Source organism: Pongo abelii, chromosome 6, assembly GCF_028885655.2.
Source record: "Pongo abelii isolate AG06213 chromosome 6, NHGRI_mPonAbe1-v2.0_pri, whole genome shotgun sequence".
NCBI classification, from domain to species: domain Eukaryota; kingdom Metazoa; phylum Chordata; class Mammalia; order Primates; family Hominidae; genus Pongo; species Pongo abelii.
Genome location: NC_071991.2, coordinates 144,795,784 through 144,823,186, shown reverse-complemented (window position 1 = coordinate 144,823,186; position 27,403 = coordinate 144,795,784). Strand labels below are relative to the sequence as shown.

Here is a 27,403-nt window from a genome sequence, read left to right as displayed (position 1 = left end):
TTTAAATATGTAGATATTTCCCAGTTGAATACAGCACTTTTTCCTATATTCCCAAAGATTCTTACTCCTTGCTGTTTTTTTTTTTATTAATCCCCAAACTCGTATATATCCATTGAATTAAATTTGGAAGGAATATTAGGAACAAACTAGTCCAACTTTCTTGATTTAAAACATCTGCATCTTTCCAGCTACAAACACAGAGACTCAAAGATAACTTTAAACTGAAGATAAGTATCTGCAATAAGCTATTAGCATGGGCACAAATAGTTTTTCTATTCACAGTAGGTTCATTTTATTTGTTTGCTAGTTGGTCGGTTGCTTGCCTCTCCCTTTCCCATTCAGGCTCTAGGCGAAGTAATAGGAAGGTATTATGAGCAGTGCACGGTCAGACATGACCAGGTCCACAAATATTTGTGTCTTTCCATAATGTCAGACTTTCACCAATGCTATTTCAATCATCAAAGCCATGAGCTACCTGAAGCTCCAGAGGAGGCAATTCTCTTTAGAGCTACCCATTCACTTGGCAGAGCCATAGGCACACAAACTCAAGTTACTCCACAGGTCAGTCAATATTGCAAACCATACATTATCTAATCTATCTAATCTATCTATGTGTTTTGACTAAACATTCCACAACAAAGTAACATTTAACATCAAGATAAAGGAGATAGGACAAAAGGGTTAACAAACCAGTTCAGAGAGAGCAATGTGGACCAAACAATGCCTCGTCCTGATCCAGGTGGTCCATCAGAGTCTTGCAAGGAAGAGACTTTAATGGGGGCAGAGTCTTCAGCAGGGGATGCTGGGTACTTATCACAAGGGACAGAAAGATGGTGTCTGCTAAGACAGCGGTTTCCAATTGGTGAAGTCCTGCTCTTTTTTATGGCCACAGAGTCCTCTGGTGAGGACTAATAGTGAAAGGGTGTGAATGATTATGTCCTTATCTGGTTGGGTGCAGTCTCTATTGGTTAGCCAAACACCTGGTGCCTGGTGGCATGATGGCTTTTAAAATGTAAGATGGAGTCTTTTTCTAAGATGGAGCTACTTATGCCAAGGGTGCTTTATAAAGAAAAGCTCTATAAAACAAACAGGAACAAGGCAACCCAAGGTTGGTAAGACAAGCTCAAGAGAAAACATGAGATAGCCAGTGGTTCTCAAACTTTAGCCTGCACTGGAATTCACCAGAATCACCTGGAGGGCTTGCTGGGTCAGACTGCTCAGCCGGAGCCCCTCATTGCTGATTTTGTAAGTCCAGGGTGAGGTCTGAGAATCTGCCTTACTAACAAGTTTCCAAGTGATGCAGATGATACAAGGAACCACACTGTGAACCACCCAGATGTGTTTCTTCAGTGGAAACTTCTTTTTGATCATCACCTTCAGGCCAGACACACCCTTTTCCTCCTTCTCCTCCAAACTCCAAAGCTCTCCTTCCCCCTGAAAGAGGGACTGTACTAAGAGAGACTGAGAATCCAGACACATGAGGTTGACAAGACTGTCAGATGGGGGTTGGGGGGTGGGGGGTGCTTAGTGGATAAGGGGTAATGATTAGATAAGTGGGAGATGATATAGCAGGAGTTTCTAGAAGGATTTCAGAGGGAATTTTCCTGTAAAAATTCGATCCTCACCCTAAAGAGCCACTTCGGAATCTCCATCTGCATTTTTTTATTATAAAAAGCTGATTCCTTTTCTCCCTTTTTTTCTCCTTGCAGGTGAAAGAGATCCAAAAAGGGGCAGGTTCTCTTGATCAAAACTATCCTTCCAAAAGTTTTACTTGGAGAGGTTATTTGGGTAACAAGTTTAACATTTGCAAATCCACCACTCTCTCTTCTCCCACTTTCCCTAACATCTATTAACATATCTGGAATTGATTTTATGGGTGTTCCCCGCCTCTGCTGTCTGATGTTAACATCACATGGGGAGCTTGTGAAAAATAAGACGAGGGAACTACCCCATTCAGATCCACGCAATCAGAATTGGAAGGCTATGGTCTGGTATTAGAATTTTTAAAGCTTCCAGGTGATTCTGATGTGCCTCCTATGGGGAAAAAAGTCAGTTTCAATCAAATAGTCAGTTACATCTCTGTGAGACTGAACTGTCTTTTAATCCGGATAATGAGAAAATACCTAACCCACAGGCTGATTTAGGCAGCATGAAAGCTGCATGAGGGTTGTGTGTGCAGAGAAAAAGAAAGAAGGGCAGAGAGAGAGCTTTTTGAGAAACGGATCCTCCAGCAAAGAGCACGGAACTTTGGTAGGAAGCAATTGACTAAAATTACTGCCCAAAGTTATATCACGACTGGACTCAATCAGTTATGACCTCTGACTAGTATGAAGACTGAAAACCTCAGTTTACCGAAGTGCACTGCATTTCCAAACTCCAGCTCTGAATCTTCTGTGGTGTGAGAGGGAGATTGGTGCTGAAACCTTTTTTTTTTATAGGAGACAATTTATGTTATTTAAAGGACTGCCCTAATGTGGTTTCTTTTTAATCAAGAGACCATTGTTGGTGTGTTCAAAGGTGTTAGCACTTGGATTATATTGAGAAGAGGGACAATGGTTACTTTACAAAATATTAATTTTTTTAACTTGAGTGAGAATTATGGTTTGAATGTCTCTCGGGGGAATAGAATGTATTGGTAGTAACTTTGATAACTTGTGCCTCTTAATGTGGTGAGTAGAACACAAATTTAGTTTAAATCTCTGCATATGCATGAACTTGAGAAAATAACACTCAGTGGCCCACATAATGATGAAATCCTATAGTCACAGGCGTAAAATAAGCTATTTCTTTCCTAGCCTTTCTTCTGTTTTTAACGAGTTGACTCAAAGAGTCCCTGGAAATTTTCCAAAAAATGGGCTCCTACAGCAATCATGTAATGCTTAAGTATTTTTCTTAACCCTATACAAGCTATATTCATGAAACTTGCTTTTTATTTTCAACTAATTAGGTTGGGTAGAAATTTCCCTCAGTCTCTGGTATTCAGAAATTTTGTATGTGTGTGTGTGTTTTCCACCAATGCTTAAATATCAAGTTTTTTTTCTTCTCCCATAGATCAGTGGACCATTAAGGCCAGCATTGATTCAAAGTAACATTCCTGTGCTTCGTCGTGACTCAATCGTAAGACACTTGGTCGCCTCTGTCCTAAACTCCTTACAACCTTGTTCTCTCTTCATGCCTGTTTTCAAAACCATGGAAATAATACGCAAAGTTCTATCCCATCAAATCTAAATTTCAACCTTAGGCATTCAAAATTCATCTTCTGTAAGCACAAGTTCTATTTCTCATTATCTTTCACTGGGGTGGCCTAATAATCATTGTTTAAATAGCAAGACTATGTGCATGCTCATTATCACCTTGTCGCTTTATTCATACTGTTTTGCAACCTAGAGTAGTCTCGACTTCTTTACTAATGACAAACTGCCATGACAGCCACCGGCCCCATAAGGGACTATTAAGAGAGTTTGGTCAAAAGAAAAGTAGCTCATCAAACCCTTTCGTTACAGAAAATGGCTGGCCAGAGAAAATACCACTGACCCTAACCCAGGACAACCCTTCTGTCTTTGAATGTCTCCACGCTGCTCACTTGCCTCCTTGCACCCAACCAAGACTGCCAAGTGTACCTGAACACCAATTAGGAGGTCTCCCACTTCCACACACAAAAAAGGGAATCCCACAGTAATAAAATGCTTTCCAGAGATTGTCTCAGTCTCTTTTAACTATATAAAACTTCCATTGCTAAAAACTTTAAACCCCTGTTGACATAAAAGTAGCAATAGATGGGGACCTGTGCCAAATTTTGTAAATAAACAACTATTTTAAATGTGTTTCAAACTTAGTCTTTGGCGCCATCTAAATCCTATAACCTTTTCGGAAGCAGTTTTGGTTCCAATGTGTGTGGTTATCCAACCTGCAATTATCCCTTTTATGTGGTATTTGCCTATTTCTACCCCTCTGTGGACTCACACCCTCCCGCTTCCACACAAGAATGGTAAAGTAATGCTAAGGAATTGAAAGGAGAGAGACTGTATTTTCTTTTTTCTTTCTGGCCTCCTCTTTATCATCCCCTTATACCGTTTTTTTAAATTAACTTCCTTTTCCTTTTAAAATTTCTATATACCTAAAACTGAACCTAAACATAAGCATAAAATGTGCCCTCAATAAATGTTTTAGAGCATGCTTAACACTCTTCTCCTAAGGAAATAAGAATGAAACAGACCAGATGGCTATGTTACTTTACATATGTAACATTTAGTCCCCATGGCATTTCAACTATTCCTTTGATATTATTAGAAGACACTTCAGTATTCCATATACTCTTGCAAATGATAAACAAAAAACTTTTAAAGGACTCAGATTTTTTTAACAGCAATGTATCTCTGTCCACTGTGGTAATCAGTCAATCGTTATCTTCAGTGTTTGAATAATATTCATAAATATATAACCTGTACTAAGTTCTTAGTAAATATCTTTGAATGCAAACATGCATGAATGTAAAAATGAATGATTGAATGAAGGAAAATCCATAGAAGATGTTTTTAAATGAGAAAAGAACTCATAGACAAGAAAGAATGGGAATTTGGGAGCAGGTATAAAAATGGAAATTGAACAGAGATTAATTAGGCCATTATTCTATGGTACCACAGATCTGTGATTCTTATTGACTGTTTTGACAGACACTATAGTTAATGCTGGTCACCTGCCAAGGAGGTGACTTGATTCTGTTGTTTAGCAGACCTGCAAACAGTACAATGTGTCTAGCATCCTACTGAAAGCAATTTTACTCATTTGTATTACTAAGAACCCCGAGGAGAGGGGAAATAAAATTCAAATAACAAGAAATTATCTTTAATGTAAAAATGTTATAATAATATCTAGAAAATATGTCCTAGCTGGATTATTATTTCAAAAATAGAAGCACTCTTTCTAAATCTTTATGAGCTATGATATTACTTTTTATAATATTAGAAACCCCACAGGGACTGAAGTAGAGACTTGTTAAATACAGTGGAATGAAGTGAATTAAAAGCTTCCAGCTCCGTTCAGTGATTGAGTCTCAGAAACTTTTTTGTTGGGTTTAGATTATGTTCTTTACTGTAACTTTCCAAAATAATTTGCCTTTCTTTCATTTTTCTATTTTGTCATACAAGTTTTTAGGAACTATTTTTAGTGTCACTATATTTTTATAGAAACAGCATGATGTTTGATTTTATGTTGTAACTTGGCTAGGCCGTGGTGGTCAGACATCACTCTGGATATTTCTGTGAGGGTGTTTTAGGATGAGATTTACATTTAAGTTGCTGATTTTTAGTAAAGCAAATCACCCTCTGCTATGATCTGAATGTTTGTGTACCTGTAAAATTCATATGTGGAAGCCTAGTCACTAATGCGATATTAGGAGGCAGGACTCTTGGGAGGCGATTAGATCATGAGAACAGAACCATCATGAGTGGGATTAATGCCCTTAGAGGCCCAGAGAATTGGCTTGCCTCTTCCATCATATGAGGACACAGCAAAAAGACAACTCTCTACTAACCAAGAAGTGGGACCTCACCAGACACTGAATCTGCCAGCAGCTTGGACTGCCCAGCCTCTAGAACTGTGAGAAATACATTTCTGTTGCATGCTATTTTGTTATAGAAGCCTGGAGGAACTAAGACATCCTTCTTATCGAGGTGAGCGTAGTAGGAGGAGAGTTCATCCAATCAGCTGAAGGCCTGAACAGAACCAAAGGTTGACCTCCCCAGGCAAGGGGATATTTAGTGAGCAGACAAGCCTTCAGATTTGATTTGCAGCAGTCTTTCTTCCCTGGGCCTCCAAATTGCTGGCCCACCTGCAAATTTTGGACATGCTATCTGCCATAATTACATGAGTCACTTCTTCAAAATAAATCTCATATATATGCGTTATGCATGTGTGTGTGTGTGTGTGTGTGTGTGTGAGAGGCTTACTTATATATAAGATTTTATGGAATTGTAAATAAATATGTGTATATACAAATATATATGCACGCATGTATTTGTATATATAAATATATATGTGTGTGCATATATGTGTGTATACACACACACAGATACATATATCCTATTGGTTCTGTTTTCCTAAAGAAGCATGACTAATGCAAACAATGACCAAAATTTGAAGATAAAAGCTGAAGTAATTGGATTTTATTCTACAATGAATTTTTCTTTTCTCTCTTTTTTTTTTTTTTTTGAGACGGAGTCTCGCTCTTTTGCCCAGGCTGGAGTGCAGTGGCATGATCTCAGCTCACTGCCACCACGACAGGCTAACTTTTGTATTTTTAGTAGAGATGGGGGTTTCAACCATGTTGGCCAGGCTGGTCTTGAACTCCTAACCTCGTGATCCACCCACCTCGGCCTCCCAAAGGGCTAGGATTACAGGCATGAGCCACCACGCCTGGCCTCTAAGATGAAATTTTATTTGAGATCTCATCAGTGAAAGCAAATGGGTTTCCTCTCAAGTGCTCCCTCTAGTGGACTGGCAGTGGCTGTCTGGACCAACCCGGGATGAAACAGCAATTGATGCTCTGTGGGCGCTGAGGTGGATGGAGGGGGCCACAGGGCTTATTTGCCGCCCCACAGAGAGGCAACTCCCTCCATCCCAGTAATCCACTGAGGAAGGTCATTTTGTGCACAATGCCTTCTCTAGAGAATTCCACTTTACACTGAGGTTTTTTATTTTTAATTTTTTTAGAAAAGGGATATTTTCCTCTCATTCAATGGCATGATTAAAATAATTCCTTCCCAAAATGAAAATTAATACTCTTTTGAGGGCCAGCAAGGGGAAAAAAGAACGATATAATTTCTCAGTTTAGACAAAAGCAAAATTATTTTTGAAGTCTTCTAATTATTTGAGGAAGTTGCAAAATTAAACCTCCAGAGGCTTAATGTCTTCTAAACATTTCCCTTTTATTCCCCTAAGGCCTTCTAGAAATTTCATTTTCAATGCCTTTTGTGGCCACATAATACAAGTTTTCTACACTGAGGTCATTTTACCCAGCTTTACTTTCTAGAGTAAATTTTTTTGATGTTGTGGACTCATATAGCTTATTAAAATGAGTAGTACTAAGAATCTAAGAAAGAAGTATTTTCTATATGAGAAAACAGCCTGAGAACTACCTCTTTGCATTATTTTTAAACAAATGATTAAAAAATATATGGTCAATAGGAAGTGATTACTTGGCCTGATCATGCTGACACCACAAAATTACAACCTCTCTTCAATCAGGTCTTAGCTCACAGAAGTCTTTAAAAACTGCCTCCATCTACTTACCCTGCTTATCATATCATACACCTATTTGTTATGTGTATCTCTCCCACTAAAATGTAAGTTCCTGGTGGAACAACACTTCATCTTTCTTGTTCATTGGTGTATCATCAGGACCTAAAATGGTGCCTGGCATTTATATTAAAGAAATATTTGTCCAGTGAATGGGTGGATGGCTGGACTGCTTTATATTGTCAAGATTTAATCAGCCATTAAGAGAAAATTACAAGGAAATCTGAGAATTATATATGTATTTTGGAGACAAAAACCAACATTTAATAAGTTTTTTTTTTTTTTTTAACATATAGGGTGCTTACTAAAGTCTACTCCTTGCAAAGAAACATCATTTTCTTTTTATTGGCTAATGAAAGCTGCTGGCCTCTGATCTCCCAATGGGAGCTGATAAAGCTGAGATGTTCAGCAGGGCCTTTTCTTTAACCCTTCCACACTCTGTGGAGAGTAGGTTGGGTTCCTGTGTGTATCAGATAACTTTTGTATATTTGAAATAGGTCTTGCCAGACCCAGGATGAAATGTACAAAGAGCAAGAATGGGAAAATGCAGCATAGTCACCAAAGGGTGAAGCGTCTTGGGAGAGAATGACAGTTGAAGAATTTAGATTTATTAAGTCAAGAATGGAGTCCCCACCTCCACCTCAGGCAGAAACAAGTGAGAAAAGTTGGACTGATTATGTGTAAAGGAGAAATGTTCACAGAAGCAAAACTGTCTGTGTCTTCAATAAGACCTATTTATTTTTATTTCTGTGAGGAAAAACCCCATAATTATAAATTATAATTTTAGTCTGTCCTTGGTGCCAACTAGATAGTAACACTGTTCAGTTTATTTAAAAAAAGAAGAAACTTTGTTCATGACAGCCCTTTGTGACCTGAAGATCTTTCAATATTTTGCAAAATGCTGTGTTAACCAGATAATGGAGATGTGGATAAAATGTATCAAAATTGGTGACACTGATTTGTAGGCTAGTCAGTAAGCTTCACCTAACATTAATATTTTTATCCACAAATTTTGCATTGTTAAGCAACGACCAGGACACTGATGAAAAGTCAGAACATAAGCAATAAATAGATTGAATCAAGTTGATTTGTAGGTGAGCTCCTTGAGTACTCACCCACTGTTTACCTTTACTTTTCCCATGATTATAAAAAGCTGTGTGACCTAAAACCTGTGCTCATGAATATTAAAAAGCACCCAATTAGAAAGTTAGAAAGTCATGTGAATTGGGAATGATGGGGGAGGAGGAAGGGTGGGTGCTGGAAGAGGACAGGTCTTCTTGTAAGTCCAGACTATCTGACACATAACATAAAAATAGAAAATTAGATAAGATAACCAAAAGAATTGTAATTTGCAACATTTAAAAAAGCAAAGCAGGCTGGGTGCGGTGGCTCATGCCTGTAATCCCAACACTTTGGGAGTCCAAGGCAGGTGGATCATGAGGTCAGGAGATCAAGACCAGCCTGGCCAACATGGTGAAACCCCATCTCTACCAAAATACAAAAAAATTAGCCGGGCATGGTGGTGGGCGCCTGCAGTCCCAGCTCTTGGGAGGCTGAGGCAGGAGAATCACTTGAACCCAGGAGATGGAGGTTGCAGTGAGCTAGGATTGCACCACTGCACTCCGGCCTGGCGACAGAGCAAGACTCCCTCTCAAAAAAAAAAAAGTATGCAAAGCATAGTGTGGAATACAACATTCAATACTTATAATGACTACAAATTCATCAAAACATGTTAAAGTACATAGGAATGGTAGCCTGAAAAAAGATCAGTGGGTTGATCAAAGACAGTGTCTCACAAGTGACTTTAAAAAGTTAATGTCAAGGAAAGGAGAATTGTTAACTTTTTATTTAGGAGGAAGGTAGAGTGGACCAAACTTTTGGGATGGGTAGAGAAATGTGCAGAGACTTCTAGTTAGCAGCCTTATTTTTAAATAGTTCCAAATTAGAATGGGGTATATTGTGAGTCAAAGAAGAAATAATAAATGGAAGAATTTAAAGTTTATATTTGATCAAAAGACTGATAAGGAAAACTTTGAGGTACAGGCAGCAAAATGATCGGGGTACCAGTTTTTAAAAAGTTGGCAGTAAGATGCAAAATAATCTGAAAAGGGAAAGGTTAGAGAATCTACCAGCCAAATGAAGATTCATTTTTCTGTCATAGTACCACAGATTTCAAGGAATATACACATGGATTATAATTAAACAAAAATTCTCAAATAGAAGTTACAGAACTGGACACATACAAAGAAGAAGCGGGTACTACCATTTATTACAGAGTTCTGGGTGCATGGACTACAGCAATGATATTGTCCTTAATGTAGTCTAAACTTGGCAAAGGAAATGTTTTTCAGTAGAACAAAGACCTGTATTAAAAATTTGAGTATCTCTTAAACTTGTGTCAGAGAAAATATTGAGGTAATAAGCATTTTGGAATTCTTTTTTCACAAAGAAGAATGAATAGTGGAAATAAAGATGTTGAGGTGGAATAAAAGAATCAGGACACTGAAGAAACAATGATAAAGTTGATTGCATTGTAAGGAGGAAAGAAAGTCAAAGAAAAACATTTACAAAGCGATGAAAAATTCAGGAAAAGAAGTAAATTCAAATTCAAGAGGATAGTTGGCAGTTTTGCATGGTGCGAAGAAATAAAAGTGAACATACTGGAACTCAGATTTTATACAACATTCTGCTTTATAAATGTGTTTCAATAACTAGAGATGAGATTAGGCTTCCCAGATTTAGCAAATAAAAACACAGTACACCAAGTCAAATTTGAATTGCATGGGCCATACTTACACTAAAACATCATTTGTTATCTGAAATTCAAATTTAATAGGGCCTCTTATTTTCTCTAGCAATTCTAGATCATATTTACCAAGACTTCATCTCTCTTAGTTGTTTCAACATTGAAATGAAGAGTTGCAAGGATAGAGAGCAACAACAAAAAAAGTTCAGAAGGCTAAGAATAAGGAAGAAAAGAGCAAAATAATTTCTTTTTTTTTTTTTTCCTTTTTTTGAGATGGAGTCTTGTTCTGATACCCAGGCTGGAGTACAGTGGCACGATCTCGGCTCACTTCAAGCTTCACCTCCTGGGTTCAAGAGATTCTCCTGCCTCAGCCTCCTGAGTAGCTGGGATTACAGGCGCAGCAACCATGCCCGGCTAATTTTTGTATTTTTAGTAGAGATGAGGTTTCTCTATCTTGGCCAGGCTGGTCTGGAACTCCTAACCTCAACTGATCCACCTGCCTCGGCCTCCCAAAATGCTGGCATTACAGGCGAGAGCCACCGCGCCCGGCAGAGAAAAATGATTTTCTAAAAGGAGAAACAATTAGAGCTTGTATCTAGGACCAGAGATTCCATTGCTTTGATATAAAGAGCTCAGGGAGAATGACCCAGAATTCTAACACAGAGAATATTGTGTTTGTCCTTGCTCTTAAAGACAGTAGCTGCCTCCGTGACAGAGAGAAACATTGTTAAAGATTGACTTGCTTCATTCTTGTACCTTGAAGAAACATCTGATCCTAACTATGCAGTCAAATTTCAACAGCTTAATACAAATTTGATTGTCTTTAAGTACAGATGCTCTACTGCCTGAAACTGGGCATTGCACCTGCATTATGATGTTTATTCAACAATACAAATAAACTTGGAACCATTTAGTTTTACAAAATTGAGAAAACAGATGACACTGAAATAAGTGTCCCACCTCACCCCCAAATAAATGAATCCAAAAGGCTCAAATATATTTTCTTTTTGGTACCAAATATCTGTATGTTTAAATGAAAAGTCATAATGTAGAAATAATGCCCTTCAACACAGAATTTTAATATACATCTTCAGTATTTGTTTTCTTTTACAAATATGTAATTAAACAAAGTGAGGTTGGGATAATAAACATGATGCCGGTACTCTGCTGCTGGCCAAACCAAACATTGGCTGAGACCTACTCAGTGCTGTGGGCTCAGTAACTGCAGAGTCTCCTGTAGTGAAAACTCCTAAGACAATGAGAAAGGTGACCTACTGAGGGAACTCGAACGCCACAGAGGCTATGGAGATACACAGCTGAGTCAAACGTAGGTAATGTGAAATCACAGTAAGTAATTAACTTAATTGTTCACTCCAAAATTGGAAGTGAAACACCTGGAGCTTGGGAAGGAAAATAGGAAATAGAGTTGTTCTGTTTTATTATGTTTTATGTAGATATGTAGTGAGCTAATCATCTTGTTTATTGAGATTTTACTGTGACTGGTTTACCTGTATTTGTTCATTGCCACGACTTTATAAAATAAATACTATGCATTTTCTTTTTATTAGAGACAGGGTCTCCATCTATCACCCAAGCTGGAGGGCAGTGGCACGATCATAGCTCACTGCAACCTTGAACCCTCCAGGGTTCAAGCTATCCTCCTGCCTCAGGCCCCTGAGTAGCAGGAACTAGAGGCACATGCCATGACACTCAGCTGATTTGTTTTTCATGTTTTTTTTTTTTTGTAGAGATGGCATCTTGCTATGTTGCCAGGCTAAATACTATGGTTGTCCTCGTTCTATAGATTTAAAAAATGAGGCATAAAAAGTTTATCAGCTTTTCCAAAATCACTTGGCTAGGAAGTGGCAAAGATGAAATAAGGTACACTACTTGCTGGATGGATACACCAAAATCTCATAATTCACTGCTGTATAATTCATCCATGTTACCAAAAGCCACTTGTACCCCAAAAACTTTGAAATAAAAAATATTACATATGAAAAAGACGCATTACGACTTGGAGCTCACACCTGTCATATTCATATCGCCACTTGACTCAGTATTGTGGAAAATACTTTCAATTACTGAAAAGAGGATGATGATATCTATAAAATGAATATGGTATGTTTTAGATTCATGGAAAATCATGTTGCAGTAATAGTTTAGAATTTACAATGTGTTTTGTTCTGTTTAACTTCTAGAAATGGCAATGAAACCCTTAAATATTTATTAAGCAAGATTCCTTAAACTATACTGTATTTGTCCATCATAATATAGTCATTACTTTCAGGAAGTTTCTGTGTCCATTACATTGAATGGTTATTTTTTGTTTGTTTGGTGTTTTTTTTGTTTGTTTGTTTTTGAGATGGAGTCTCGCTCTGTGGCCCAGGCTGGAGTGCAGTGGCGCAATCTGGGCTCACTGCAAGCTCCGCCTCCTGGGTTGACGCCATTCTTCTGCCTCAGCCTCCTGAGTAGCTGGGACTACAGGCGCCCGCTACCACGCCCAGCTAATTTTTTTGTATTTTCAGTAGAGACGGGGTTTCACTGTGTTAGCCAGGGTGGTCTCGATCTCCTGACCTCGTGATCTGCCCGCCTCTGCCTCCCAAAGTGCTGGGATTACAGGTGTGAGCCACCGCGCCCGGCCATTGAGTGGTTATTAACTTTAAGTATGTATGCACAGTCATGAATGCATACCAATAAAGTGTCCTTTTTTTTTTTTTCTGGAAATGGAGTCTCGCTCTATCACCCAGGCTGGAGTGCAGTGGCGCGATCTCGGCTCACTGCAACCCCCGTCTCCTGGGTTCAAGTGATTCTCCTGCCTCAGCCTCCTGTGTAGCTGGGATTACAGGTGACCGCCAATATGCCCAGCTAATTTTGTATTTTTTTTTAGTGGAGACGGGATTTCACCATGTTGGTCAGGCTGGTCTCGAACTCCTGACCTCGTGATCCACCCACCTCAGCCTTCCAAAGTGCTAAGATTATAGGTGTAAGCCACCACACCCAAAAGTGACCAATTTTTGAGATGTAAACTCAAAAAAAGTACAAAAACACTTTTGCAATATTTTTTATCCAGCAGAGTTTTGCATACCATCTGTCTACTGACTGACAGAATCTTTGATAGGTTCTTAAAAACACTCCTTTCCTATAAAATTACCTGTACTCTCACTCTCTTTTTCTTTCTTCTTTTGAGTTGGATGGTAAATAGATTATCCATTTCCTTGTATGTTAAACTACATTGAATTATAACCAATTTAAGTTTACTTGCTCTAAATCTGTTGTGGTTTACCCTAGGGCAAGACTTAACAGTGGATGTTGAAGTCAGAAATAAGAACAAAGCTTTGAAGCAAATCTTCTAGAAAACACAGCAACTTAGTGGACTGAATGATGCTTTTATAACAATTGTTATTAATCAGGAAATTAATTGTGGAATCTATATCTGATAACAGAAAGGGAGGATAAATGGTTAATGAAAGGAAATATCTGAGAGCTTGAATTTAATTATGTTTACTGGAAATACGTCTAAATGAAGAAATAATAAGTAGGACTAGATCTCAAGCTTCTAATGTGGTCATATAAACAGGCTATATTAGGCACAGACACTAAGAAATAAACTATATTCTCAATGGGATGATTAAGCAGGGGAGTTGGCTAACATTTATCGATTCTGATGTGGAAAAAAAAAAACAAAATGAAAATTTTTGATAGCATTCCATTCAAACCATCTCTAAAGCTATCTCCTGCTTCATCAGGATTAACATGACTATTTAGAAAGAATAAAAGCAACTAGAGGATATCCAAATAAAATCTGTGTGTGTGTGTGTGTGTGTGTGTGTGCGCACATATATTTGTGGGAATGAAATTTGGACTATATCTTGTGACAATCATAGTAGTAGACCCTAAATTTTGAAATTCAAAATTTGAAATTCAAAATTGAAATTCAAAATTTGGATCTTGTGACAATCATAGTAGTAGACTATAAATTTTGAAATTCAAAATTTGAAATTCAAAATTGAAATTCAAAATTTAGGGTCTACTACTATTGTCATTAGCACTTTCCCATGAAGTTTAAATTTCTAGACCTCATATTAACTTTTTATTAATTTTTAAAGTGAGTGTTTACAACCTGATAAAATGTTTTTCCAGGACTATTTTAATGAACAGGGATAATCATAACCCATGTATATTTTTTAACTGTTTCATAATATGTCTGCTTTAGTAATAGTTGATAGGAAAGTACATATGACTGAATTTCCACCACTCTGTGCTTGCACAAATGCCAGCAGTAATTGCTTATTGCATGCCCGAAATGGATTCAACCATTATTCTTGAGAATTTACTCCATGTTAATCTTTAATAGGAACTGGAAATGCAAAAGTGAGTAGACATGACCCCTGATCTTAAGGAAATTGCACTTCATTATAAAAACAGGCATTCAAATAAGCATTCATAATGCAAAGTGAAATGAGCTGCATGGAGTTGTAGACAAGATACACTTTTCAAAGTGGAGCCAGCACTTGAACTAGTTAGACAGGTTACCCTGGGCATGTGCAGAAATATGGTGGCACATTTGGAAAACAACAAAGAGTCTGTTATTTCCAGAGTACAATTCAAGAGGTGAAGACTAGGCCAGGCACCGTGGCTCACACCTATAATCCCAATAATTTGGAAGGCCAAGGCAGGTGAATTACCTGAGGTCAGGAGTTCCAGACCAGACTGGCTAACATGGCAAAACCTCATCTCTACTTAAAATAGAATAAAATAAATAATAACTAGCCTGGTGTGGTGGCATGCGCCTGTAGTCCCAGCTACTTGGGAGGCTGAGGCACGAGAATTGCTTGAACCTGGGAGTCTGAGGTTGCGGTGAGCTGAGATTGCACCACTGTGCTCCAGCCTGGGCAACAGAGCAAGACTCTGTCAAAAAAAAAAAAAAAAAAAAAGAGGAGGTGAAGGCTAGAGGAAGTGGCATGATAGGTGGCTAGATAAGCAGGCAAGAAAAGATTAAGTCATCATGTTTTTGACAATCCAAAGGGTATAAATTTTACCTAAAGCCTTTTAAGAATTTTGGGCATGGCAATCACAGGGTAAGGTTTATTTTTACATCAGCCTTTAGCATTGTGGAAGGTGAGTGATGAGGGTTGCTTTAGGTTACTGGATGGGAGGATTTTAGGAAGTGGAGTTGGATGAATTGAGTAATTGGATGTGGGAGATAAGGGGATATGAGAACTGTAAGGTGAGTCCCAGGTTTCTGCTATCAAATCAAAATAAGTCATACAGGAGTTGACTAGATTGTTGGCAGTGCCCCCAGCTCCAAGCAGAATAAAATAGAAATCTCTTTCTAGAGAAAGCACTCTCAATTTAGACAATTGGGATTTTTACAGGTTAAGAGTTAAAAAAGAAAAAAAAAAACCAACCAAAAAGAAAAAAAATTGAAAGAATATGACAACAAGTGAGAGTGAGTACAAACAATAAACAAAATTTATAGACTCCAGTGCAATTGGAATGATCAGATACAGACTATTAAGTATGTGAAATGTTTAAAGGAGGATAGACTGTTTAAAAAATAAAACTTAAAATGTAATTGTTGAAATGAAAACTCAGTAGGTGACACACAGCAAAATAGGCACAGTTATATAGAGAATTAGTCAGGCATGGAAAATCAGAGAGCCAGTGGGGTTTAGGGGAACCAAGGAATGGGGGCAGCCCACACAGCATATCAGAGTCTGAGCAGGTGAAGAGGCTTTCTCAAGAGAGAATGCCTTGATATGAAGTGTTAGTGAAGACAGCATCCCTGCAGTAGGGAGAGTTTCCTGCAGTGGGGAGGTCAGTGCCTGAGTTAGGTTTGGAGGGTATCCAGACATGGAGAGATGGCAGCAGTAGTGACAAGAAATTGCTTATAACTGGGGTTTAAGTATATAAATAATTATATCAAAGACAATGGGAGCCAGGATTTTTCCAGTTGGAAAAGAGAGTCAAATTATGTCAAAGAGGAAGACTGGAATGAACCCTATGACATTGGGTTGGCATTGGAAGTCCTTGTGTGAATTCATGGTCTTTCATATGTAAAAGAAGCAAATTAAGTATTGTTGTGTATAAGCATGTTATTCATCTACACACAGATGTGCATGTAGTCCCTTGGGCATCTACTGGGAGGACCTTGAAGAATGGGCTTATTATATTCCAAGTTAGGAAAATACAAGATGATTTTGGAACAACATTTATTGCCAGAAAGCAGGAAGACACTCACGAAATGATAGCACCATAATGAAAGGACACAGACATCTGCTGGAAGGGGCTCCCGTGGGCTAAATCTGGAACAATGTGGGCTTCAGTATAAAAAAATAGAAGCGAGAATGGATTATAACACCTTAAATAAAATAGGACACTGTTAATCCATACCAATATAAGTACATAAAGAAATAAATGGGAGATCTGATTAGGAGAAGCCATTTATATTTCAAAGTACCTCCACAAAAATACTAATTGCCAAGGGAAAAGGCATTCTCATAGTGGAGAAGTCTGGTACACAACACCTGTATTAGTCAGGGTTCTTCAGAGAAATAGAACAAATAGGATACACGTGTATGTGTATATGTAAATACACACACACACACACCAAAAACTCCATCTCTATAAAAAGGTTCATTGTAAGGAATTGTCTCAGGTAATCACAGAAGCTGGCAAGTCTTAGGATCTTCCAGGTGAGCTGGAAAGCTGGAGACCCAGGATAGCCTATAGTTTAGTACTAGTTTGAGTCCAAAGACAGGAAAACAAACAATGTCTAAGTCAAGGCCAGCAAGCAAGAATTCTCTCTCACTCGGGGAAGGGTCAGTCTTTTTGTTCTAATCAGGCCTTCAACTGATTGGATGAGGCTCTTCCACAATGGGGAGCGCCCTTTGCTTTACTCAGTCTGCCAATTCAAATGTCAGTCTCATCAGGAAACACCCTCACAAAAACACCCAGAATATAATGTCTGGCTAAATGTCTGGGCACCCTGTGTCCTAGCTCAGTTCACATAACATTAACCATCAAAGCATCTGCATCAAATAATCACAATAATGGGACAGCTTGAAACTGTGCAGCCCTTGGCATGATGAGTATGAAACAGGATCACTTCTATGATATTCCTGCCGAAGATGCAAAACTTGAAACTAACCATGAGAGAAACCCAAATGAAGACCAAGTCTGCAAAACAAACGGCCTCATCGATAAAATTTCAAAGTCTTGAGTGTCAAGGAAAGACAGCAATCTCCCAGGCTGAGGGAAATTAAGGATCAATGAAACTCGCTGCAACATGTGACTCTGAACCGCATCGTTTTGCTATAAAGAATACTCTGGGCCGGGCGCGGTGGCTCATGCCTGTAATCCCAGTACTTTGGGAGGCTGAGGCGGGCAGATCAAGAGGTCAGGAGATCGAGACCATCCTGGCTAACACGGTGAAACCCCGTCTCTACTAAACATACAAAAACAATTAGCTGGGCATGGTGGCGGGTGCCTGTAGTCCCAGCTACTCTGGAGGCTGAGGCAGGAGAATGGCGTGAACCTGGGAGGCGGAGCTTGCAGTGAGCCGAGATCGTGCCACTGCACTCCAGCCTGAGTGACAAAGCAAGACTTCTTCTCAAGAAAAAAAAAAAAAAAAAAAAGAATACTCTTGGGACAACTGGTGAAACTCAAATGGAATCTGAGGATTAGAAAGAACTAGTGAAATAATGTTAATTTCCTGATTTTGTTGGATGTACTCTGGATATGTAGAATAATGTTCTTGCTCGTAAAAAACAGACACAAAAGTATTTGGGGATGATGGATGGAAACTTGCCCACTTACTTGCAAATGAACCAGGAGAAAAGTTTATTCTTCAGTATATACAACTTTTCTGTGAGTTTGAGGTTATAAAATAAAATGAATAAAATAGCAATTAGATTTTGAGTGATTTTCTTACTGTGGCTATCTCATAGTTTGTAGCATGCTAATATTTTTTACACAAAGCAACTCCTGGGAAACATAAGTATTTAAAAGTGGAATAGTTTCATTAATAATTACAAAGAGATGTAATAAAGATAGTAAATTTAGATGGAATATAGCAAATAATTACTGTCATGGAAATAATATGAGCAAGACTGATAGTAAATCAAAATATTTGATAAAAGATGAAAATTATTTTAAATTATATATCTGTTTTAGACATATACATTTTCATTAATTCATCAATCTTTTTATATAAGACTTTTTTTCCATTTTTCAAATAAGATATACTTGGATCACTGCAGCATAATATTTAAAAAATAAATTACATGCGTATGTGTATATGTGTGTATAATATTAACAATTTCTTTAGAGTGAAAAGTAGTCAACTGTCTTTATTAATTTTTGTTGCTTTTTTTGCTTTTTTGGTCAAAATTTTACGGTTCTCACACCACAATACTTTAATATAAAACTTAAATGACACTTTGGAGTCTTTACAAATCATTAAAGTAGGTGTTCATGAAAAAGTTTGTTTTCTCTACATATCACATTTTATTAGCGTTATGTTATAATTTATTAAATTGTGGAATTAAAATAGCAAGTAAAGCTGGCTTACATTTAATGTAAGGAAAGAAATATTGCAGACTCTGTGAGTCAACAGTTCAGTTGGCAGAAGCAGCAGCTGTGCACAGATGACTAGGGATCACCCTGTCCATCAAGCCGTGTCATGGACCCAGGCAGCCTAACTTATGGAAGAAATAGGGAACGTTTGTTAACCCTGCTAAAACAGTCATCAGAGGTTTATCTCTAAGGTGGGATCCTGAGTTATTTTTTTCTCCATTTTCTGTTTACTTTAAGTCATCTGTTTATAAAGACACCATGATAACTAAATAAGGGAAACTATGAGTAATCTTATTGAAGGAATATATAAACCTTCATTTTGATTGTCTTTAGGTAGAAGCAATCTGAAGAGCCCATGTACAGTTACAGATTGGAAGATAATAGTTTGTCCGATTTGTTCATAAATACAGAAATAATAGAACTAATTTTCTTTAATTATGAAATTTTAATGTTATGATTGAACTAGAGAAACCACATTCATCTATACTCAAGGCTTATCCTCTTTTACACGGTTTATTTTGCTTGCCAGTTACAGATCACCCTGAAATGGTGGTTTCAATAATTGTTCTTCAGAAAAAGAAAAGAAGATAAACACTTTTTAAAAAGTCATTACCAAGATCAATGTCAGAAAGGTTCCCCCTACGTTTTTTTCTAGGAATATTATGGTTTCAGATATTTCATTTGTCTCGAATCCATGTCAAGTTAATTTTTTATATTGGATAATACAGGAGTCTAATTTTATTCTTTTACATATGAATATCCAGTTTTCCCAAACATCGTTTATTGATGAAACTATCCTTTCTCCATTGTGTACTTTTGGTGCCATGTCAAAGATTAGTTGATAATATGTGTGTAAATTTATTTCTAGGCTCTCTCTTTTGTTCTATTTCTGTGTCTGTGCTTATGCCAGACCATACAGTTTTACTACCATAGTCTTGTAATATAGTTTGAAAGCAAGGACTGTGATGCCTCCAGCTTTATTATTTCCCAGGAGTGTTTTGGCTGTTTGCAGTCTTTTGTGGTTTCATTAAAACTTTAGGATTGTCTTTTCTGTGGCATTTCTGTGAAATGGCATTTCTGTGAAAAATGCCATTGGAATTTTGATGACTACTTTGAATTTGTAGATCGCTGTGGTTTATATGCACATTTAAATAATATTAATTCTTCCAATCCGTGTATACGGGCTATCTTTTCATTTATTCATGCCTTATTCAATTTCTTTCATCAATGTCTTATAGTTTTCAGTGTACAGATATTCCCCTCCTTGGATAAATGTATTCCTAAGTCTTTTGTTCTTTTAATGCTATCTATTTTAAATGGGATAATTTTCTTATTTTCTGTTTTAGTTGGTTTGTTGTCAGTGTATAAAAATGCAACTGATTTGTATGTTGATTTTGTGTCTTGCAACAAAAGCACAAATAAACAAGCAGGACTATATAAAACTAAAAAGTATCTACACAGCAAAAATCACAAACGAAAACAAAAATCAATTAACAAAATAGAAAAGGCAATCTATGATATGGAAGAAAATATTTGCAAACCTTATATCTGATGAGAAGTCAATGTCCAAATCATATAAAGATCTCACACAACTCAATGTTTAAAAAAACCTGACTCAAAAATGGGCCAAGGACCTGAAGAGACATTTTCCAACAAAGACATATAAATGGCCAACAGGTATATGAAGAGATGCTCAGCATCACTAATCATCAGAAAAATACAAATTAAAACCATAACGAGGTATCACCTCATACTTGCTGGGATGGTTATCAAAAAGACAAGTGATAATAAATATTGGCAAAGGTGTGAAGAAAACTGAACTCTTGTACACTGTTGGTGGGAATGTAAATTTGCACAGCCACTATGGAAAATACCATGGAGCTTCCTCAAAAACCTTAAAATAGAACTATCATGTGATCTGGCAATCCCACTTCTGGGTATATATCAAAAGGAAATAAAATCAGTATGTCAAAGAGATATCTACACTCCCATGTCTATTGCAACATTCTTCACAATAGCCAAGATATATAATAGACACAAGTGTCAGTCACAGATGAATGGACAAAGAAAATGTGCTGTATTGAATAGAATATTATTCAGCCTTAAAAAAGAAGGAAATACTGCCATATGTGACAATACAGATGAAACTGGAGGACATCAGGTGATATGGTTTGGCTCTGTGTCCCCACCCAAATTTCACCTCGAATTGTAATTGGATCGTGAGGGCGGTATCCCCCATGCTTTTCTCGTCATAGTGAGTGTGTTCTCAGGAGAGCCGATGTTTTAAAAGTGTTTGGCAGTTCCCACTTCACTCTTCTCTTTTGTCTGCTGCCATGTAATACATGCTTTGATTCCTTTTCGTCTTCTGCCTTCTGCCATGATTGTAAGTTTTCTGAGGTCTCCCCAGCCACACAGATCTGTGAATCAATTAAAGCTCTTTCCTTTATAAATTACCCAGTCTTGGGTAGTATCTTTATAGCAGTGTGAGAATAGAGTAATACATTAGGCTAAGTAAAATGAGCCAGACACAGAAGGACAAATAGTGTATAATCTCACATATATGTGGCATCTAAAAGTTCAAAGTCACAAAAACAAAGAGTAGAATAGTGGTTGCCAGGGGATAGGGTGTGGAGTAAATGAGGAGATGTTGGTTCAAGGGTACAAACTTTCAGTTATAAGATGAACAAGTTCTAGAGGTCTAATGTACAGCCTGGATTAATTAATGCAGGACAGATGCATTAATTACTTTGATTGTGATAATTATATATGTATTTCAAATCTTCTTTTACCCCATAAATATGTATAATCATTATGTCAATTAAATATTTCAGGCCAGGCACCATGGTTCATGCCTGTAATCCCCGCACTTTTGGAGGCTGAGATGGATGAGGTCAAGAGATCAAAGCCATCCTGGCCACCATGGCAAAACCCCATCTCTACTAAAAATACGCAAATTAGCCCAGCGTGGAGGTGCATGCCTGTAGTTCCAGCTACTCAGGAGGCTGAGGCAAGAGAATTGCTTGAACCCAGGAGGCGGAGGTTGCAGTGAGCTGAGATCGCACCACTGTATTCCAGCCTGGCAATGGAGAGAGACTCTGTCTTCAAAAAATAAATAAATTCAAAAAATAAAAAATAAAATGTAACTGAGGCTTTGAAAAACAGATGAAAGCTTAAATCCTCCTGAGATCTTGGATGCAAAATAAACTCAGTAAATAACAGTTTATGAAACCTCAGATTTCTTCAAAAGCATGTTCTTCATTTAACATGTGGTAAATGTATGAAGGCTTTGGATCGTATAATTGCATGTCAGTATTAAAAGTTTAAAAATAATTTGTAAACAACATTTTAATAACTATATTTTTGCTTAAAGATTGGAAACTCGTAATTTGATGTATAGTAAGTTTAAACTATGTCCCCCTCACTATTTTAGCAGAATTTATATTTAATATTTAGAAAGATGGTTTTAAGCCACAAAATATAAAGCATTAATAGAGCCATGGATTAGATGTCCCGTTATTTTCTTTCAAATTTGAATAGCATTTATTTTTTAATTTATTATATTGCAGTTTCAGTTTTAATATGTATTTGTTACATCAGCAGAAAAGATAAAAAATAATCTACCTTTGCAAGTTTAATTTGATGCCTTTGTCGACATAGACAAGAACATATTTTCAATGCAATGGTGACTGAGAATATTGATTACTACCTAGGAGTTTTCACTAAGCTTGAGTAAAACATTGTTCACAATTGTACGTCCATCAACCCAAAATGATAAAATATGAATGGCCTTTTCTATCAAGTTTATTTGAAACCTGTCATTGTGTCTGCATTAATACTTGTAGATACCAACTGGAAACACTGTGTAACTTATAGTATAGAGGATTCTGTTTTGATTTGTGTAAACACTTTCTTTTTGTCAGGTCAGAGTTTTATTGTGGCTTACATGGAGATAACAAAGCTTTACCAAGTGGACCACCCATCTGCTCAACTGCCACATCCTCAATGCTTTTATTGATTCAAAACCAAAGGAGTTTTGAAACAGTTGAGTTAAAAGGTTGACTAAGGAGTTTAATTCTAACAGCAATTTTCAAGGAGAGATGAACTCAAGCTGTTCATTCTCGAGTAAAGCCATGGATCCCAGTTCAAATGAATAAGCTTATTTACAAACTGGAGTTGCTGGATGCCCTGTCAGGCATAAGGAAAACAATGAATTTTGTGCTTCCTAAATGGGCTACTTTTAACCAGTGTAATGTTTTTCCCAGGGTTAGATTTGCATATTAGGATTTAAGAGTTTCTATCTAGTCTCTCTCTCTATATATATATAAAGAAAATGTGGCACATACACACCATGGAATACTATGCAGCCATACAAAAGGATGAGCTCATGTCTTTTGCAGAGACATGAATGAAGCTGGAGACCATCATTCTCAGCAAAATAACTCAAGAACAGAAAACCAAACACTGCATGTTCTCACTCATAAGTGGGAGTTGAACAATGAGAACACATGGACACAGGGAGGGGAACATCACACACCAGGGTCTGTTGTGGGTTTGGGGTCAAGGGGAGGGATATCATTAGGAGAAATACCTAATGTAGATGACGGGTTGTTGGATGCAGCAAACCACCATGTCACGTATATACCTATGTAACAAACCTGCATGTTCTGCACATGTATCCCAGAACTTAAAGTATAATAAAAAAACATAAAAATGTGAGTTCCATATCCTAATGGAAATTCTTCATTTAAATTTACTAAAATGATATGATTAGATATTTCATTACTTAAATAGTATCTTATATCTAAATGAGAATGCTCCAAGAAAGGCTGAGAGGCCGTTTACATCTAACCAGTCAGTCATCTGCTCAGTCTTCCCCCTGTTAACAAGATTAACTGTCCTTGCTCCTAAAGCTGGATCCTTCTCTTGTGCACCGGATCTTATAGCCCCTTTCCCCTTCCTGCTCATGGAAATTTTTCCAGCAATTCCTGCTTTCTCCTACATTATTGACTGTTTTAGCCTCTGCTGATTCATTTCCATTATCATACAAACACGTTTCTTTCATTAAAAATAATAACCATGTTTTCCTCTGTACCTATTACCCAATTTTTCTGTTCCCCTTTGTAGCAAACTCACTTTCAAAAGTAAGAATCTGTATTCTCTGGTTGCAATAGCTTTTTACTTTCATTCTTACTTGAAACTACTCCATACAGGCACACCAACTCATTTCTTAGGCTCATCATCATTTTCATTCCTCATCTTAATGACCATTCAGCAGCATTTGACCTACTTCTTCATCTACTGTTCCTTGACACGATTTCATTTGTAGGCTTTTACATGAATCCTTAGCCATTCCTCCATCATGTGCTTCTACTCTCTGCTTCTTCCTCTCTCACCAACTGATTAATATTAGAGTGCAAATGAAGATCAGCCTCAGACTTTCCACCTTTTCTTTCTATGCTCACTCCCTTAGCATTCTCCTTCAGTCTCACAACTTCAGATATCATCTCTATATTGAGAATTCTTCAAGTTTTACACCCCCAGATCATGTTTCCCCTGAATTCCAGATTTCTATATTCAACTGCCTATTCCACATCTTCCCTGAAATCATGAATAGAGAGCCCAAAGTCAACATACCTAAATTTGCAGTCCTGATACTGAACCCAAAAGCGGGTTGTATGTAACCTTTGCCATCTCAATTTATGACAACTTTGAACTTTCTAATACTCCAGGGCAAAATCCTCTGTGTCCTCCATGACCCTGTCGCTGTTCCCTGTCATCCGTCTGTTACCATGTCCTATTCAGAGTCCAACCATTTCCTTCTAGCCCTACCAATAACACCACCTGGATATTTCTAATATTTTCTAACTGGTCAGCCTTTTTCCACTTGCTTCCCTATAATCCATTTTCAACGTGGCAGTTAGAATGAGCTTTTAAAAAAACACAAGTCAGATCATTTCACTTCTTCATTCACATATTCAAATGTTTCCCATCCTACTCAGACTACAGGCCAACATTTTTTTTTCAGTAGCTTACAAGACTCTATGTATTCTCCAGGTGCCTCCACACCAGCCCTATTTGACTTCATCTTCTCTAATCTAACCAGAAGGATCTCCTCTATCTTCTTAGACCATGCAGGGCATCTTCCTGCCTCCTGGCCTTTGCACTTGCAGTTCTTCCTTCCTACATTGCTTTCACCATGAATAACCTCCTGACTTGCAACCTTGGTTATGTTACTCAATTGCCATCTTCTCAGTGAAGCTGTTTCTAAAAAATTGTAACTCTTTACTTCCCAGTATATTTTACTCCCCTTCCTTACTTTATTTCTTTTCACAGCCCTTATCCTTTTCTAATATACACAATAGTTTATTTGGTTCAATTAACTGTCTGTATCTGTAGCTCAGTGAGGGCAGAACTGTTTTTGAGTTTTGTTTTCAGTTATACGTTTAACTGGTACAATAAAGGTAGTCACTAAATAAATATTGGTTAAATTAACACATAAACCTTGAATAAATTCTGGGTTAAGTATACTGAAGTAGCATGAATTGTAAAGGAACAGAATAGTAAAAGAGCAGAAGGCTAATTTCTTGCTGTGTGCAGAGTGAAGAGGATAGTTCTGGGAAAATCTCTAAAAGAGGCAATTTGCAAAGCTATGTAGTGGGATAGGTTTGTGAAGGGGAGTTGGAGGATCTAAAACAGTTTTCTTTAAAGCTGTCCTTGACCTTAAGAAAACCTGCTAACGATATGTTGAATTCAAAATGCACATGGGTGAGAGAAGGAAAGTTTCCTCTAATTATTATTATTTTTTTTGCTTCTTTTCTTGGCTCCCAGTCCTCCTCATTGATCTCCTACCACCCCGGGAAGAGTTCATGCCACATTTCCATGATATTTCCAAGCCATGGCCTGACGTTTCAACTACACGATGAAGTCCTAATATAAATGATTGTTTTTAGACCATGTTCTCTAATAAATTATTCACTTTACTGAGGACTAATTAGGAAGAAGGAAATGGTTCTTAGAGCAAGCAGTAGAAGGTTTTCACTGAGTCAATAAAGACCTTGATCATATTACAACAGCTGCAACAACATCCATCTTTTATTGAGGGCTTATGGTGACAATTGCGCTACATCTATTATTTCTAAGTCTAACAAGAACATTGCAAAGAAGGGATAATGACACCTTATCAGATAAGGCCATTTGGGCTTCGAAAATTAACATGCTCAAAGACATTGAGGGGCTAAGTGCTGATATTAGAATTCAAATCCTTGTTAGAATCCCTGTGTGCCCATTCTGTTGTACAAAGCATAAATAATTTCTTAGTTTTATTTCTTCCTTTCCTTTCCTTTCCTTTCTTAACTTAAAGTACTTGGAGTGAAAAGGATTTCAGTCTCCAACACTGGAATGTCAAGAGTATGCAGATATAACACAAAGAAGCACAACGTCCTAATGCTGTTTCATTTTAAAGCTCAATATAAATTTAAAGCCAATTTAATATGTTCTTTAAAAGTTTTTGATGATATCACTGGCAGCATGATAAAATGTAGCATAGAAGACGGATCATTTCAGGGAAAGGTCAAACTGCAAAGGGTACTTTAAACATAATTAAAAACAAGAGTCATATTATATTCAGGTGGGATAATATTTATCCCTACACCAAAAGGGACAAAAGTCACTTTCAGCAGGTATTGTGTTTGTTCCTAGCACATTTTTTAGCTAGAATGAAAATATTTTAGGAAAATAATTAATCAGGTTATAAATATTTAAAACTATAAAACAAAGGGCAACCCTACAAACATTTCCAGTTCGGTTACAAGACAGAACATTTGTGAAGTTCTCTAGATTCACGAGTGGCCACTGACAATTGAATTTGTAATTGACAGTTGTACTTTATAGTGAGCAATATGGTGCTGTATTTATTTCTGTAATTATTTTAGAACTTTTAAATTGTCACTTCTATTTGAAAGGCCTTAGGACACGGTAAACACCGACAAGATAATTGAGGGTTCATGACTTGGGATGTTTTACTTAACTGCAAGTAATTTAATTCTAGTCACTAAGTCTTTATCAAATGTTCTACTCTGTGCTTACAACATACTGGACAATGAAGGGAGATTTGCTTTTAAAAAGTGTATAAGATAGAGTTGTCTCTAAAGTCATTAGAAGACTTGGCAAGAGGGTTCAGAAAATAAGCCCTGTCTACTAATAAAAAATGAAATCAAGAAACTGTGGTGTTAAATAAAGTACAGGAATAATTAATATGTTTCATTGTAGAGGATATCACTGGTGTGTATGTGTGTTTATATATGTGTATATGTGTATATATATATATATATATAGAAAGGAGGGAACACGGATAATGTTAACAGTTATGCAAATTCAAACTCATTCATACTTCACCCATCATATACTTTCTGGGAATATGAAAGAAATTATTTCTAATTTAAAAATTCTAACTAAAGATTTCTTAATAATATTCTGCTTTACTTGATTTCCTGGAAAACATAAAATATATATTGGATTATTTTAGTATTATAGTCAAGAAGGGTAGAAAGTGTCACACTGTTACGGTAGCACACATAGCCCACAGGTCAGTTACATTTTTCTGTAAAGGGTTATAGTAAATATTTTAGGCTTTGGGCCATATTTAACTCTGCTATGTGTGTTCCAATAAAACTTTATTTACGGACCCTAACATTTTGATATTGTGTAGGTTTCATATGTCAGAATATATCATTGTTTTCATTTAAAAATGTAAAGCCATGCTTTAAAAATGGTATGGAGACT

General features: G+C 37.1%; 1 protein-coding gene and 1 long non-coding RNA gene across 2 annotated transcripts in view; one reads left to right on the top strand and one right to left on the bottom strand.

The window, feature by feature from the left end:
* The window catches only part of LOC129060515 (uncharacterized), a 54,068-nt gene extending 50,374 nt beyond the window's left edge, over positions 1-3,694 (top strand). The window contains exons 2-3 of the long non-coding RNA XR_008527314.2: positions 3,052-3,117; positions 3,504-3,694. This is a non-coding gene — a long non-coding RNA (uncharacterized LOC129060515). The remainder of the gene's footprint in view (positions 1-3,051; positions 3,118-3,503) is intronic.
* Positions 1-27,403, bottom strand: part of CNTNAP2 (contactin associated protein 2) — a 2,266,356-nt gene that overhangs the window by 1,152,691 nt on the left and 1,086,262 nt on the right.